Source organism: Macaca nemestrina, chromosome 3 (genome assembly GCF_043159975.1).
Source record: "Macaca nemestrina isolate mMacNem1 chromosome 3, mMacNem.hap1, whole genome shotgun sequence".
NCBI lineage: Eukaryota > Metazoa > Chordata > Mammalia > Primates > Cercopithecidae > Macaca > Macaca nemestrina.
Genome location: NC_092127.1, coordinates 53308813 through 53325342, shown reverse-complemented (window position 1 = coordinate 53325342; position 16530 = coordinate 53308813). Strand labels below are relative to the sequence as shown.

At 34.0% G+C, this 16530-nt stretch overlaps 1 long non-coding RNA gene across 1 annotated transcript; it reads left to right on the top strand.

The window, feature by feature from the left end:
• The first annotated feature begins 353 nt into the window (after positions 1–353).
• LOC139362166 (uncharacterized) lies at positions 354–16239 on the top strand. The gene is made up of 3 exons (XR_011620522.1): positions 354–483; positions 13314–13412; positions 16065–16239. It is a non-coding gene; the product is annotated as an uncharacterized lncRNA (long non-coding RNA).
• The last annotated feature ends 291 nt before the right edge of the window (positions 16240–16530 follow it).

The window sequence follows — 16530 nt, the reverse complement described above, 5'->3', positions numbered from 1 at the left end:
GCAAGGGTGAGGCTGCAGTGTTCCTGTGCACACTTACACCAGTGACAGTGGTGTGGAAGGGATAGGGCACTGGCTGGGCCAGGGTTGCCAGTGTCCATGCTTGCACTCATACCTGCACTGGCAGCAGCAGTGGCAGGGTGCTGGCAGGCATAGGGCTTCCACCCTCTGTGCATGTGTTTATACCAGCAGCAGTGGAAGCCCATAGAGTACCAGGTTGCCAGCATCTGTGGACAGCTTTACACTGGCAGCAGTGGCAGTATGGCATGTGGTAAGGATGCAACAGCGTGTGCATGTTGGTTCCAGCAATGGCATTGTGACTGGGTGTCCATGCATCATCATGGGGACTCTGGTGTCAGGAAGTGTGCTCACACACATGCTAGCAGGGGAGTGGAGACAAGGTCCACCTGTACGTGTGCCATCAAAGCTTTGGAGGGGTAGCCATGGGCAAGTTCATGCCTGCACTGTGAGGGAGACTGCATTGGGGTAAGTTTGCAGGTAAACTGATGTGTGTCAGTGGGGATCACTCTCCTGAAGCTCTTAGACAGTAAGGTGTGGTCTCTGCCAATGAAGCTTCTATGATGAGGTCCCCCAGGAAGCACTCTCACTGGGCATCCAAGGATGAACTGCAAGCAGATATGGCCAGGCTGGGGCCCTGAGAGAAGCCAACAGACAGGGAGGTGCTCAAAACAGAAAGACTCATTCTCACAGTCAAGATCACCTTGCTCTGTCCAGTTCCAATAGTCACTCCAAGGCTAAAGTCTCCTATAGGAACAATCTAAGGCTTGAGGTTTGGGCATCCCCGGCTGTACTCCAATACAGATGTTCCCACACCAAATCCTGTGGGCTCTGCTGAGGGTGGAGTCCTGCCCTTACCACCTTTCTAAACAGCTCTCCCTGCCAACTTAAGTGTCCGGGGAGGTCATGGTGTCTCCTGCTGCCAAGATTTCCAAAGTCCATATCAGAAATGGGCCCTTCCTCACCTGTTCAACTCACCCATTTTCCAGGAATCTCTTGGGTCCAGGAACTTGTCTCATTGCTTATAGCCCCATGCAGGTTTCCCAACTTCCTCCCCAATCAGCCTAACATCTGCATCCTCCCTGTGTCTACTCTTGATTCCTTCCCTTCAAAGATCTGCTTGAAGTGTGCAAGTCTTCCCAATGTACTGTTCTCTCAGTGGCAGATATTACTAGTGACTGCATCTAGTGAGCCATTTTATCTTCTGGTTTTGATTTCAGGTACAGGTTGGCCTCATAGAATAAATTAGGAAGAATATTTTTCTTATCAAGTTTTTGGACTATTTGAGAAGAATTGTTAATTCTTTCTTTTTTGGGATGGTTTTCATTACTGATTTAAAGTTGGTACTCATTATTAGTCTGTTCACGTTTTCTAATTCTTCTTGGTTCAAGATGGGTGGGTTATATGTGTCCAGCAACTAATCCATTTCCTCCCAGTTTTCTAATTTGTGGCCATATAATTGTTCATAATAGTTTCTAATAAACCTTTGTCTTTTTATGGTATCAGCTATAATATCTTCTTTCTCATTTGTAACATTGTTTGTGTCTTCTCTCTTTATTTCTTAGACTGTCTTACAGTTTGTTGATTTTGCTTATCTTTTTAAGAAGCAACATTTTATTAAGAGCTAAATGCACTTTCACAAAGCTGGCTATATATCACTAAGAGTTTGGTTATAGTTTTTAAATAGTTGAATTTTTCATTAAAAACAAAAACAACTCTATAAGAAAAAATAGCTCAAAATATTTATCAAAATATGTAAATATAAATATATATATAAACATATATTATATATGCAGGTGTGTGCTTCATGCATATATGCATATATGCATATACACACATATTTCTTTAAATTCATCCAATCTAAAACGTATCTAATTTACTGGTATTATGTCAAAATTTCCTGATATATCATTGTTGAACACATAAATGCTTTCTTGGTTTGGGTTTAGTTTTATTTTATTTCATAATTTATAAATAAAAAATTTTCATCATGGATATATCATCTCCTGTATTTAGAACATATCCAGCACTTCTCAGTTGTGTTAACCGAGGTATAATTTTGTTTGCTAAAAATTGCAGGACAACTTGACCTCCAAATCATGCTAGCTGCATTTTGTCAGTGGACTTTATATGGAATACTTTTGCTGCATTAGATGGAAGACTTATGTTAAGTTCCAATGAATATCATGTAATTGAGTTTCAACCAAGGTAGTTGCTAGAATATAAATTAAAATGGAGGTAATCACATACTTAAATTTATAGTGTGTTTATTAATTTAAAATAATTCACATTAATGGCTGAGCTTTTACAAACACTTTGAAGAGTTTATTTTAAGAATGTAGTGTTTCAGATCTGTTTTAAAGGCACAAGACATTTTGAGCATGCTCATGAACCAGGTTGACAAAATACAAGTATGATTGTTAAGTCATATAATTTCAAATTTTCCTAATTTTGGTAAACAACTAAACTGAAAGGATGTAAAAACTGTCCAAAGTAATGTCTAAATAACCAGATGAACTTCAGTAAAATAAAGAAGAGTGCTTCAGTTTATAGAAGCCTTCACACATCTGAGACCAGACTTCTCAATAATCCCTTATTAAATTTTGTAAACTTGTATAGTTTGGGAGGAAATAACATGTTCAGATAGGGATACACAGTATTTTTTGCAAATCTGCTCACCAACTAAATGACAAAATCTATAGCATCTTGAGGTTTATGTTTGTGTTCTGCTAGGTGCATATTTGTGCATATTTGTGTGGGTATATATATGCATGTGTGTTTTTTGTGTCTGTTATGCATGCATGTATGTGTATATGCATAAGCTTTTAAGATTTATGCAAACACAAATAACTCAAAATAATACAAACATCAAAATAAAGTTATGTTTGCACTAAATGCTCTTGCTTAGAGATTTCAAAACTATCTTGTGTCCACCTCATTATGCACAATTAGAGTATCAACTCAGCCACCTAATAAATATTTCATAGCTTTAAGAACCAAAATTCAGTAAAACAATACTAATCATGGAAAGATATCTATTTTTTACATTGACATCATAGAAGTAAGTACTTATAGATACTAGTACAGATACCATCAGGGTTGGAATATTTATTTCCATTAAGAATATACCTTCAAAACAAAATTAAACTAATTGACAATTCAAAGCTTTAAGAGGAAAAAAGTGGGGCCATGAAATCAGAGATATTCTCTTCTCCTCTTTTCCATTTCCAGTTACCTTCACCAACACTAACTCTGACTCTCCTGTCCACAGGCCATGAAGACATAGATCTCTCTCTCTCTCTCTGTTTCTCTCTGCATATCTATCTATCTATCTATCTATCTATCTATCTATCTATCTATATCTATACACTCACATATAGATACAAATCATCTCGATATTATATATCTGCATTACTCCATCTTTTATATAATACTATTAATATATCAAAATGTGTGAACAAGTGGTTTAATAAATCATATTTAAAATTTGCAATGTTCCTGATTTTGCTTGGTTTGAGAATACGGTAATAAGCTTTTGGTTTTCTTCGAGCTGTTCAGGAAGAGCTATGTATTTGTAATAACAAATTTTGTCTTCTCAACCTCTACCCTCTATAAAGATGAGTCATTAAAATACCTCATAGTCAATAAGCATTGGAGTGAGGGGGATAAGGGCAAAAAACTGTGATCGAAGAGAGATATCATAATATTTGAGATAAAGAACTAAATATGCATGCTATTATTCATGATTCACTTTATTTCTTCTGCCCATAACAGATTTCATATTTGTTTACACTTTAATCTGAGGAATAAATTGAAAATGGAATAGAATATTGAAATATATTTATCAAATATATATTGCATAATTTACCTAAATACTTGTTTCTTTTATGCCAAATCAAAGCAAAATACAGAGCTACCATGATAATAGGTTATCTTATATTTTATTGATAATTTAAGGCAAACACTCAAGATTTTCTGATTTTTAGTGATACCAATAGTCCTTAAACTAATAAGGAAATGTACTCTGTTATCAGTGTGCTCGGGGTAATGATTCATAGTACAGGTTATATACCATCTACTCGTCTTTCGTATTAGCTTGTATATTATCTATACCATATACTGTTCTTTATATTAACTCTTTCTCAAATCAATTTCACTATTTTTTTTTTGTCCCAGAACAGCCCCCGTAGTTGTTCTGCAGGAAGTAAGAAGAAAATATATTTTTAAACTTCCTTTAACCACCAGGAAAAGTAGAAAGAAAGCAATATTACAGAAAAAAAAAGAATTTCTTAATTTACTTATTTCTTAAATACATATAAAAAAATTAAGAGAATATGTGCTCAATGAAGGCAGGTGATTTTGCTTTTCATGACCACATAGGAAAACTAAGGCTTCCTTCTGTGTGTAGTCTACAAACCAGGAAAATCTCTGCAAATGTAGCCAAGAAGTCCTAACTTAAAATTATCCCATCCTTCTAATGGATAATTTTAAGTTAGGACTTTAAAAAGATTTCAGGTTGCTTGCAGTTAATATATGAACAAAAACAACAACGTAAACGATAAAAAGTTACCAATTATTAAGTATAATGTACAATAAACTATATTTTATGAATCTTGTGTTAACTGTGTTTTAATTTTATTTATTTATTTATTTATTTATTTATTTATTTATTTATTTATTTATTTTGAGACAGAGCCTCACCTTGTCTCCCAGGCTGGAGTGCAGTGGAGTGATCTTGGCTCACTGCAACCTCTGCCTCCTGGGTTCAGGCAATTCTCCTGCCTCAGCCTCCAGAGAAGCTGGGATTACAGGCACCCGCCACCACGCCTGGGTAATTTTTGTACTTTTAGTAGAGACAGGGTTTTGCCATATTGGCCAGGCTAGTCTTGAACTCCTGACCTCAGGTGATCTGCCATTCTCAGCCTTTCAAAGTTTTGGGATTACAGGTGTGAACCACCACGCCCGGCTGTTTTTTGTTTGTTTGTTTGTTTGTTTGTTTGTTTTTTGTCTTTTGTTTTTTCTAGCTTCAACCAAAAGGTTGAGTTTGGTCCTGGGTAACTTTATCTGTTTGATTACATTCTAGACAATGTTTATACATGCTCTCTTGAGACCATACTGAATGTTGAATGCTCAACAAGTTAGCACCATGCATGAACTTTACTAAGGTAGACTTCTATAACATATCTGCTTAAATGCTGATCTAAATTCTACTTTGGTTGAGGAGAATGTCACAAATTTGGGTGGTAAAATGGGACAAAGTATTATCAAAAATGAGTATGATATGTGATATTAAGCTTCCTAAACTGAGAAATTATTTCTAAGGTAATTTCTTGTGTCCTTATTTCAACTGACTGGCATAACACAATACCACAAAATGGGTGGCAGGATATGAATTTTGGGGGGGCACTATTCAACTAATCATTGTCTACCCTCTGTTTCCCCAAAATTCATAGCAATTCTCCATGAAAAATGCATTCATCCCACTCCAAAATTCCCAAAGTCTTAACAACGTCCCAAATGTTACCTAAATATTATTAACTCAAAAAGTTCAAACTATATTATCTAATTCAGGTATGGGTAAAACTCTATGTATGATCTATTTGCAGAGTTTCTACTGGTATAACATTCTCTAGTACCTTGTTGGTTGTGGATGTATGTCAAGGGGATCCATGCCATTAGTCATATATAAGGATTCTTCCCAGATCCTGCCTGTACAACTCCATATCCATTTCTGGATTCTGCTGAGATGATGTAGTGAATCCATAAATTGCATGCCTAAAACCTCCAGTAAAAGTTTGTCCAACCATACCATGGCATTCTCTTCAGAGCATGCTTTAATATATTTTGAGATTAACACATAGGCTGAGAATTTTCCAAATCATTATGTTCTGATTCTTTTTTGCTTAACAATTTCTTCTATTTGTCTTTCTCACATTTTGCTCTAAGTAGCCAGAAGAAACCAGGCTACTCATTCAACAGTTGGCTTGAAACTACCATCAGTTAAATATTTAAGTCCTTTGCTTACAAGTTCTTCTTTTCACCAAGTAGGAGTGCACAATTTAGCCAAGGTGTTTTTTTGTTTTGTTTTGTTTTGTTTTCTTTGACCCTATATAACACAGGTCTCAGAAACTATTCCTTCTGAGAAATTTTCCATGTCCTTCTGTAAATGCCACAACAAATCTATCATAAACTGGGGGTGGTTGGACATGAATTTTGCAGCGACACTATTCCACCTACTATTATTCATCCTCTTTTTAATAACAGTGTCCAATAACATGTTTTGCCCTTCCTTCTGAAGCCTTAACAGAAGTACCTACAATGTCCATATTTTCACCAACAGTCTCTTCAAGGGAAACTAGACTATTTTTTTTTTTTAATCATGAGCCGCTATTTTGCATCTTCTGCCCATTACTTGATTTCAAAAGAACCTTCCATTTCAAATCATTCAATACAAAAACAATCCACTTCCAAATACCAAAATCTATGTTCATTTTCTATGATTTCCATAACAGTGTATAGCAAATTGAGAAGTTTAAAACAAGGAAATTTGTTCTCTCATACTTATCATACTCTCATTCTTCTGTAGAATCAAAATCTGAAATATCACTGTTATCAAGACAATGCTCCCTCTGCAGACTGTAGAGAAGTATCTTTTCTTGCCTCTTATAAATTCTGGTAGTCCCAGACATTCTTTGGCACATAGTAGCATAACTTCAATCTCTGTCTACCCTCATCATAGCATGTCTTTCTTCTCTGTTTCCCTGTCCTCTTCTCCTTTTATAAATGTATCAGTCATTGTCTTTAGAGTGCACCATAAATCCAGTATAATATCACCTCAAGATCCTTTACTAATTACATCTGCAAAGACCCTACTTTCAAACAAGATTGCAATCTGTGGTTCCAGAGGTGAACATGATTTGGAGGTTTGGGAGGCACTAATGCAACTAATCAACACATTATACCTTCTTTCCATTAAGTCAGCAATAGCAAATCAAGATAAGGGCTATTGGATTATGCATTAAAATGCAGCCTTCCAGTGTTTTGTGTTGTGTTGTTTTGTTTTCTATTTTAATGAAACATATATTACTACATTCACGATATCAGCACGAAATAGAGAACTGGCAAGTATTTATAGAGGAACTGGCTGGGAAGGCTCTACAAAGTAATAACTTATTTGTATCTCCTTTGTTCTTAACAGAGTTGAGTTATTTTGAAGTATTATGAAAAATGTAAATATAAGGCAGAGTCAAGTGTAAGTAAACATTTCTATTCCAGGTCAACATCCTTATTTTCCTGTGAGATATGAATCTTTATCTCTAGCCCTTCTTAAAGACTTTTACTTCAAATTATTATTATAAAGTTTGAAAATGTTTTTATTGAGGTTGGAAAAATGGAGGTTTATTTAAAATCAGAAGTCACATTTACATTTTTTTAATCGTAAAATAAGTTCTTTACCACTTGCTGGTAATTAAAATGAACACCGCCCCCCAACCCCCCTCAACACACACACTTTCTTCTACATTCTACAAGTCCCAGTAACCATGGGACTCTTTAAATGAATTCCGAATAAGTAGATTACAAGAGCAAATCTTACTTTATAAAGTTGGAAAGGATGCTAGAAATATTTTACTTAACCTTTACCGCTTACCGTTGAAGAATGTGAAAACAAGAGTTATTGACTTTCCCAGAATCATGTAGCTAATTAGTGACAAGACTGGAGTTGAAAATACTTGGTGTTTTAAAAAAAGAAAAACTAAGTCTACTGATTTCTCTCACTTGCAGACTAAGTCCTTTGTGTGTTAGTGATGGTTACCAATGTTGAGAAGAAAAAAAAAAAAACAAAAAAAAAAAAAAAAAAAAAAAACACCTAACTAAGTACTTTAGGTTCCTCTGCTTCTCTGTTATGTTTATGCCGAGCCCCAGGAAACATATGCTGATCTGCCTTTCTCCCTGAAAGTCTCATTTTGCACCACAGAGAAGAGGCTGAACAGTATGAGTTTGTGCTGAGGTTCAGACAGTTTAACCAAACCCATTAATTTAAAAGATATGTGGGCTGGAATAATCAACTTATTTATTTGCCAAGGAAAACCAAATCATTATTTCTAAGACCAATATTATGAAACTGTCTATACTACAAAAGCGGCTGTGGGAATAATAATGTCTCTATGAAAATATTGTTTTAAGGATCAAATAATCCAATATACATGAAAATTGCTTAACACATAGTAGAAAATCAATGAATCATGATATCTTCTTTATATTTTCAGCATATTTTAGAGACAAAATGATGAAAAATGAGTCAAAGCGATATCAGGATAAAAAGAAATTAAAAGATCATAAACTATCAAGAGTACTTAGACAAAGGAGAAATTCAATACCTATTGCACTGACCCTCTCAAATTTATCCTATTTGCTGTATTAGATGCATAAGCAACTTGATAGTCATTGAATTTTAGAGCTGGAAAAGACCTCTGGATGTACTTAATCTGAATCAAGACTTTTCAACCTCAGCACTGTTGACATTTTGATCCAGATAATTTTTGCTGGGGGATCTGCTGTGTGCTATATATTGTTTAGCATCATCCCTACTACTGTGTATGTTAGTAGGACTCCGTATAGTACTCACTATAATACTATAGAAAGTAACATATAGTACTCACTATATGTTAGTAGCACTTCCTCTCCTGAAGTTATGATAACCAAAATACATTGTCAAGTGTTCCACTGGGGGCAAAACCACCCCCAGTTGAAAACCACGGGTCTGACCTGATCATGTTATTTATGAGAATGAAAAACATCAAGTGATCTTCTTAGTGTCCTATAAATAGGCTATCTAGTGCTATGTTTTATATATATATATATATAAACATATATGTTATATGTATATATGTTGTATATATGTTATATATCTGTTATATATATGTTGTATATGTTATATATATAATGGTAGTTCTTCTGCCTTTTATTTTGTGTATGATTTGGAATAAATCACTTATCTTCTATGAGTCTCAGTTTCCTTCCTAAAATAGGAAAAAAAAAATTATTTGACCTGAATTAATCATTGGATTCTGGGAGGCTAAAATAAGATAGCGTTAAAGGTTTCGAGGCAACACACCTCCATAGACATATGCAAGTGTGCACAGATATACTTGTGTATTATTGTCATTGCTATTCTTAGGGAAGAGCCAGGTTTTAAACCCAGTTCCCTTCATACCTAATTTAGTCCACTGACCTACATTCAGAGGGGCCAGTAAAGTAGTATTGCCAAAATATGTATATAAGAGTAACCCAAAGTACTTGCTAAAATAAAAATCCCCAAGACCATTCCCAGTTAATTTAATTTAAAAGTCTGAAGTGAACTCTGGAGTTGGCATGGTTAATAGATAAGCTTAGATGATTTTTCTGTTCACTCTTATTTTGGAATCACTGTGGTGTTGGCTGTTTTCAGATGTTCTCAAAATAAGTTCTGATTTTCAAGTGTTATACTTTCTCCATTCAATATTATCTAAGCGTCAATTATTTGCCAAAAGTCTTATTTACCTATGATTTTTATTGTCACTTCCTTACTAAATTTCTGCAATGAGTCTTTCTCTCATTAAGCATAAAATGGAAGCACTCTATCGTGGTAGAATGTCTTTATATGATCCTGCCCCTTTCCCACTGATCAACATTGTCTACTGTATTTTCCTTTTCTTCATCCTCCTATCCCTCCCTTCCTGACTTTCATTCTACCCTTCATAATTCACACTTCCTGGAATCCCAGCCCTAGTACTTACACTGGAGGCTCCTACAATAATACATGTTTACATGTTCTGTAACTCTCAAACACATGTGATTCTCACAAATGCCATGCTTTACAAATTGTTTGCCCCAGATCGAGCACAATATAAACACCTATCTATCTTTCTCATCTCATATGAAGCACTAATCTCATATGAAGTCATATCACAAAAAGTTTACAAAATACCAAATGAGAAGACTATAATCACAGAGAAACATGAAATCATACGTATTGAGTGAGCGCTTCACCATCCCAGTGGTATGTATACAATACCGCATACATGTAGTATAGTGCAAATGGAGGCACAGAAATAGGAGAGATCTCTTCTGTTCATTTATATTCCCATTTCTGTTCCCAACTAAGGCAAAATAACTTCTTTGGTATGGTGATTGTATTATCTTGTCAATACCTAGATTGCTGCTATTTGAAGAGCACTTGGTATAAGTTAACTGCCACTGTAATTTTTTAAAAATACAAATATCAGGACAATCTCAGCCACAAGAATGGTCTTTCATACTTCTGTTACCACTAGGAGAAGTATGAAACATACTTTATATGTTGATAAACTTCCAAAGTTACCTCTTCTAGATGAATATAACCACACCAGAACTAATCTTCAGCTTTCTGCTAACACAGAGACACTATAGAATTCTCCAATTTTCCTCTTAGGCCCATGCAACTTCTAATCAACAAGATTTACCACCTAGAATGTGTTGGGCAATGAGTGAATATAAAACTAATGAAAGAAACAGTTGATGAACAATTAGAGTATATATGTATATACTCTCCACATGAAATAAACTTACCTACTGACTGATATGGTTACCCTATTTTTATATGTTTCCAATTCATCTGTGAGGTTCATTTTTCTGGTCTTTACTCATTTTGTTCCCATAACTTTAATCACCAGTATCCAGCACAATCATAACACCTTCCCCTTATCTCATCTATCTGATAACTGTTATTATATGGTAAAGAAATAAATTTTTGTGTTAATATTTACACAACATAGACAAATGAGAAACACATTAATTTATTTAAACAGCCTTCATTATATTTATATTTTTATAGTCACCTAGCAGACTTTTCCTCCTTTTAATTGGCAATATACTATGTTAAAGATGAAACGTTCATAGAATAAATTAATCATTTATCAGAGAGTCACACATGACTCTTTAAGTGTTCGCAAAAAAAATAAATGTCTAAACAAATCAAAAGTAGGAAACATATTACACACTTTCTTGCTATTTGATAATCAAAAAATAATCATTTTATTATACTTAACATAGTTATTGAGAAGCAACAAGGGGCATTTACATTTACGCAAAGTGCTGCTTAGAACTTCCTTTATATTGTTATCAAAGATGCTGGTCAATACTTTATAGCTTTTCTGAGCTTATGCATTCTGATCAAACTTTAGAATATAAAAGATTAAACTTCTCAGCTAATTACACGCCTGGAGGCACATTAACAATGCAAGTGTCAATGCTCTGTTAAAAATTCATTTTGCATTTTTAACACAGTCCTGATAGCAAAACTTTGAAGGCAACAAAGTGGAAAGAGTTATATTCTTATTTAAAAAGGTAGCCTAGAAACCTTGAAAAATTTGAACTTAATTATTTTATATTATGGGAAATTTCAGAGATAATACGGAATCAAAGTGAACATTTTCAAGCTAAAAAAAATCATGGGTCATTGATTTTAGTGAGAAGAAACTTAAGAATCTTTTGCCACCCCCTCACCCCTTTTTTTAGTTAACTAGTGAGATGACTAAACCATAGAAAGATTTTGAGACATATACAAAGACAATTAAAGAAAGATAGGTCTAGTACTCAGAACTTTGAAACCAGAGAGCTTTCCACAGTATTGTGACTTCATAACAGTGAAAGATGTGTATTTCAATATGTTTGAAATGTAAGCTCCCTGTTACGGGATGAATTGAGTCCCTTTCAAAATTCACATGTTGAAGCCTTATCCCCATGTACTTTAAAATGTGTCTGTGTTTGGAGATAGAACTTTTAAAGAAATCATTAAATTAAAAGGAGGCCACTGGGGGTAGACCCAATCCAATCTCATTGGCATCCTTACAGGAAGAGAAAATTTGGATACACAAAGAGATACCAAGGATGCCTGCACACAGAGGACAGACAAACTGACGAGGGGCACTTGCAATTCAAGGAGAGTCCTCAGAAGAAATAAAAACCCACCAACACTTCCAATTCAGATTTCCAGCTTCCATGAGATAATGAGTATCTGTTGTTTAAGCTACCCAGTCTATGATACTTTGTTACGGAAGTCCTACAAATCTAATACACTGCCTTAATTTTAAAAAATACAATGTATATTTTACAATAGAATTATGGATAATTCCTTTTTAAAATTTAACTCTCCACAGAACTCTGAATTTGTATCAAAACATTGAAACTAATATGAAAAGATTTTATGTTTTAGAGAAAGGAGTGTAATCTGCAGTTTACTTGAAATAAGACTTTACAAAAAAACATCTAACAAAACAAAACAATTTGGCATATGGGGCAGATCAGATCAAATTTGTAAATTACAAATAGAATTGCATAGGTATCATAATTGACTAGATGGCAAAAGTAAAAGTTATCACAGAGATAAAATAATTTGATAAATTCTATTTTATCTTTGTTTTTGAAAAATATTAAAAAATTGTTGTTCATCCAACTTTAAGATAGAACCAACATAGTTCTATTTTCCATAATGACATATTATGAACACAATATTAAGTTTCAGCTTTTCTCAAATACATTTTTTAAAAGAATAACAATTTTAGTTTTATAAAATTATGGAGGGAGCTAATTTAGTGCAAAGAAATTTGCGCTTAAAGTCAGAAATCTAAAATATTATTAGTCCTTAATTAGCAGTATGATTATGGTCAAATGGCTTACTTTGTCTCTGCCTCAATTGTTATGAATCTAAAATAAATAAATATTCTAACTAATCTCAATATTTATTTTTTGTCCTAAAATTATTTCATGCTGAACGTAATTGCTTTATTTGTAAAGCTGATATTTATGACTGGTTAAACATAAATTTACCCATTAGTCCACCTTGAGAAAGACTCTTAAGATAAATAAGTAAACAACGTTAAGTTCAATACTCTTGTAATCTTCTTACAAATCAGAACAAAAAAAAAGATCGAGAAATTGACAAATTTTAATTCCTTGAGACTTTGGCACCAAAAATTATTTCAAGGCATTTCACAGGTTTCCTGGCTTCTCCCATCATGAGGGCAAAGTTAAAGTCCACCTCGACACTGTCTAGTAAGACACTAAACTGAGAGATGTATTTTGTACTTCTTTTCCCCACACAGGTTCTTACAGATGTGACAGAGCAAGTGAGGGCAGACTTACAAATAATTGCTGTAGAAAATCATTGGGGGACAAAAAACAATGTAAATGTTTGCTTAAGCAGTTTCTTTTTGTGCACTAAACTTCCGTAGCTAATTTTTTTTTTTTTTTTTTTTTTTTTTTTGTCAACATACTCCTAGTTCTAAATAGGTGTTGAGATGACACTGAGAAAATGGAAAGAAAAAGTAACTGCCTCTGAGTGCACATAATTTGAAATGACAAGACCTTTGGGCTAAGAGGTAGGTGCAACATTCTGACTTTGCAAGTAATTTAATAACTATGAGGCCCTTAATCAATATAAGCTTCAATTTAATATGTGTAAAGTAAGTAGTTCATTAAATTATTCAATAAACACTTGTTGAGGACACAGAGGTGACACACACTTGGGCTCATTTCTTAAGATTAGAAAAATGAAAGAAACCTGTAATTCAATAAGGGAGAGTTCGAAGTATAATGACAATCACAACCCTTGGTGACAATATTACAATAGAAATATGCATGACAGGATGTGGAAGTGAAGAAGTAGCTCATTCAGCCTGGGAGGAGCAACATTTACAAATTTTGAATGTCATTGCCTTTTGTGCTGAGTCAAAAAGTATATGCATATTGTATCTGAAAGCAGGATCACGAGAAAGCAGATCAGTGTGCACAAAAGCATTGCACAGAAGAATAACTGCCAGGGAAGATTGAGTTTGATGCTAGGGTTAGTATTTGTGTTCTCACAAGTCTCCTACAGATCCACATGCTATGTAAAACACTACCAAACATGTATTTAAAACAAACAACAACAACAACAACAACAACAACAACATAAAAACACCCAGATGTATTTAGTCCAATAATTATTGACATAAAAGAAAAGAGTGGAGGTATTAGAAAAGGATTCATTTTCCAGCAAGGGCTTTTTGCAGCAGGAATACCTGGAATTTACCAATTCTTATTCCATGTTCTCTTTATCCCCAAACACTATATAATTTGTTTTACCTATTTTGTTTAGATAGATTTAAAATAAATACCAGATAGTGCAGAACTCTTCCAGTTCTCTCTAATGTCCCTACCACAGTCCCTCCATGCCCTGTGCTATAGAAGCATTGACACTTCAATTTTCCACACATTAACAGCAGATATGAGCAGTTCATGCTCTGGATGACAGCTCAAAGACAAAGGAATTCTCTAGTGCTATATAGTGTCATATTTTGGTGGTGAAGTGAGTGAAGAATGCAATTTAAGTTCACTACCATTCACATTGAGGAGTTGATGATTGCAGTACAAGGAAACAAGCACCTGCAAAGGAAAGAGAAATGTCATCACAGTGTCTACTGAAAATGAAACCAGTGCTTCTTCAGCCCCATTAGCTTTTGCTACCACCTCATAACTTTCCAGGAAAGATTCCAAGCTTAGAGAATGCACCTACCTTTACTAGTGTACAGTATTCATTGTTTGTAAAAATGAGAAGTATTACTGGAGAGTGTTTCTAGCTGGAGACACATATTTTAACAAGGCATGTCTTTGGGGTTCTTGTAAGGAAGCTATCCACTTCAGATTCTCAGCAGGAGGATTGAGCAGATAGATTGAAGATAATTTTCATGTTTGTATATTTTCATAAGGTTAACTAAACAAATAAAAAAATATAAATGGCAAACCTAATGGATATGAGAGAAGTGTATCCTTTCTTTCTTTGTTGTATGAGTGTGTGGGGTGATGTGGGGAGAAGGAGAAATAGTTGGTGAAGTGGTTAATTTTTAAATTATTAGCTAATCATCTTTTTCTAAAGATCCCTCTGAAATCTGAATCCTAAGGTAGGCATTCAATTCAAATTGCTCTGAGAATATTCATGATTGATTCTGGCAATAAGCATTTTAAACAATTTCTATATAGTGCTATTATTTTTCCTTTGCATCCTGGGAAACTTTAAAAATTGTATTCTTAATTTAATTTACATATTTGACCATTTTTAGCTATCTAGTGATTATCTAGTAATTATATAATTTTCATGTCACTAGTAAATTTAAGACAATTTCTCCTTAAAATTCAGTGTGTCACTAATTCAGGGTGATAATTATATGTGCAATAATTATCTTAAGCACAGAAAAATATATTTGATGGATTTAATGTGATAACTATACAAGGGATGCACTGTGAACACAGCAAATTTGTTTTCTTAAGCCTAGAATTATTCACTTATTCTGAGGTTTATATTATTTGCTTCTGCCTCGTTAAACAGAACAATAATGCCTCATAGTGAGCTTTAGATATCTATGGAAGAAGGTGTTTTTGTTTGTTTGTTTGTTTGTTTTTCAAATATTAACTTCTTTGCTTTACAAGAAGGTACTCTGTATGTGCACTTAAGGATAACATTTTAAATAGTGGCATTATACCATCACCTCCTATTTAATTCATTACCACTCCTTGTCCTTCTCTAATTGCTATTTTTAAAAAACTTTCTACCCTCTAATTTGAAACTGTGTATTTTTATTTAAGAAATCATCTAAAGCAGTGATCCACATTAACTTTTCAGCAGGTTCGTAATTTCCAGTCTTTAAATTTCTTGTGTTGCTGCTACTTGGAAAATCTCAGAGTGAAAATTTGGCAAGAAATAATTTTCAATGCAGGCATCAACTCCTTAATTTGCAAGAGATCAGAATCACATTTTTCACATATAATTTCCAGTGACATAATTCAACTAACATTTACATCACTCATTAGTTAGTGCACTATTATTTGGTTGTAACAAAAAAACATCCCACAATAAAGTGGTACAAATACAACAGAATTGAGTCAATTTCTTATATAACAGTCCATGGTGGCAGTTGGCCAAGGTATACAGTCTATATGGCTAGTCACAACAGAAACTCTGATTCATTTCATTTTGCTTATCTCCCATTTCTCAGGTGTGACTCTGTTCCTACCATCAAGTTCACATTTCAACCTGTACCAAAGAGAGAGGAAAGGAAGTAGAAAACAAGCAATTATCTTATAAATATCTGCCTTGGAGTATATACATCACTGTCATTTTCATTTTGTGTGCTGTAATTAATAGCATGTCCAAATGCAACTAAAAATATATTCAAGAAATAAACTCTCTAGCATCTAACATTCAGTTACTAGACCTCTTAGCAACTAAAGGAAAGTATGGGTAGTTGTGAAAAATCATCAGCCTCTGTTATAGCTCATAATTGTAAGTGGCCTTGTGATTACAGGTTTTTTAAAGAAGTTGCTAGAAACGTGGAAATCAACTATATTTTTAAGCAGGGACACTAGATTATGATCAGTTTTTCATGGTGGCAGTTTTCAACTTGTCAATGTTTGCTAAATTAAAAAGTTACCACATTTAAAACAAGTAAAAATAACTCAGAA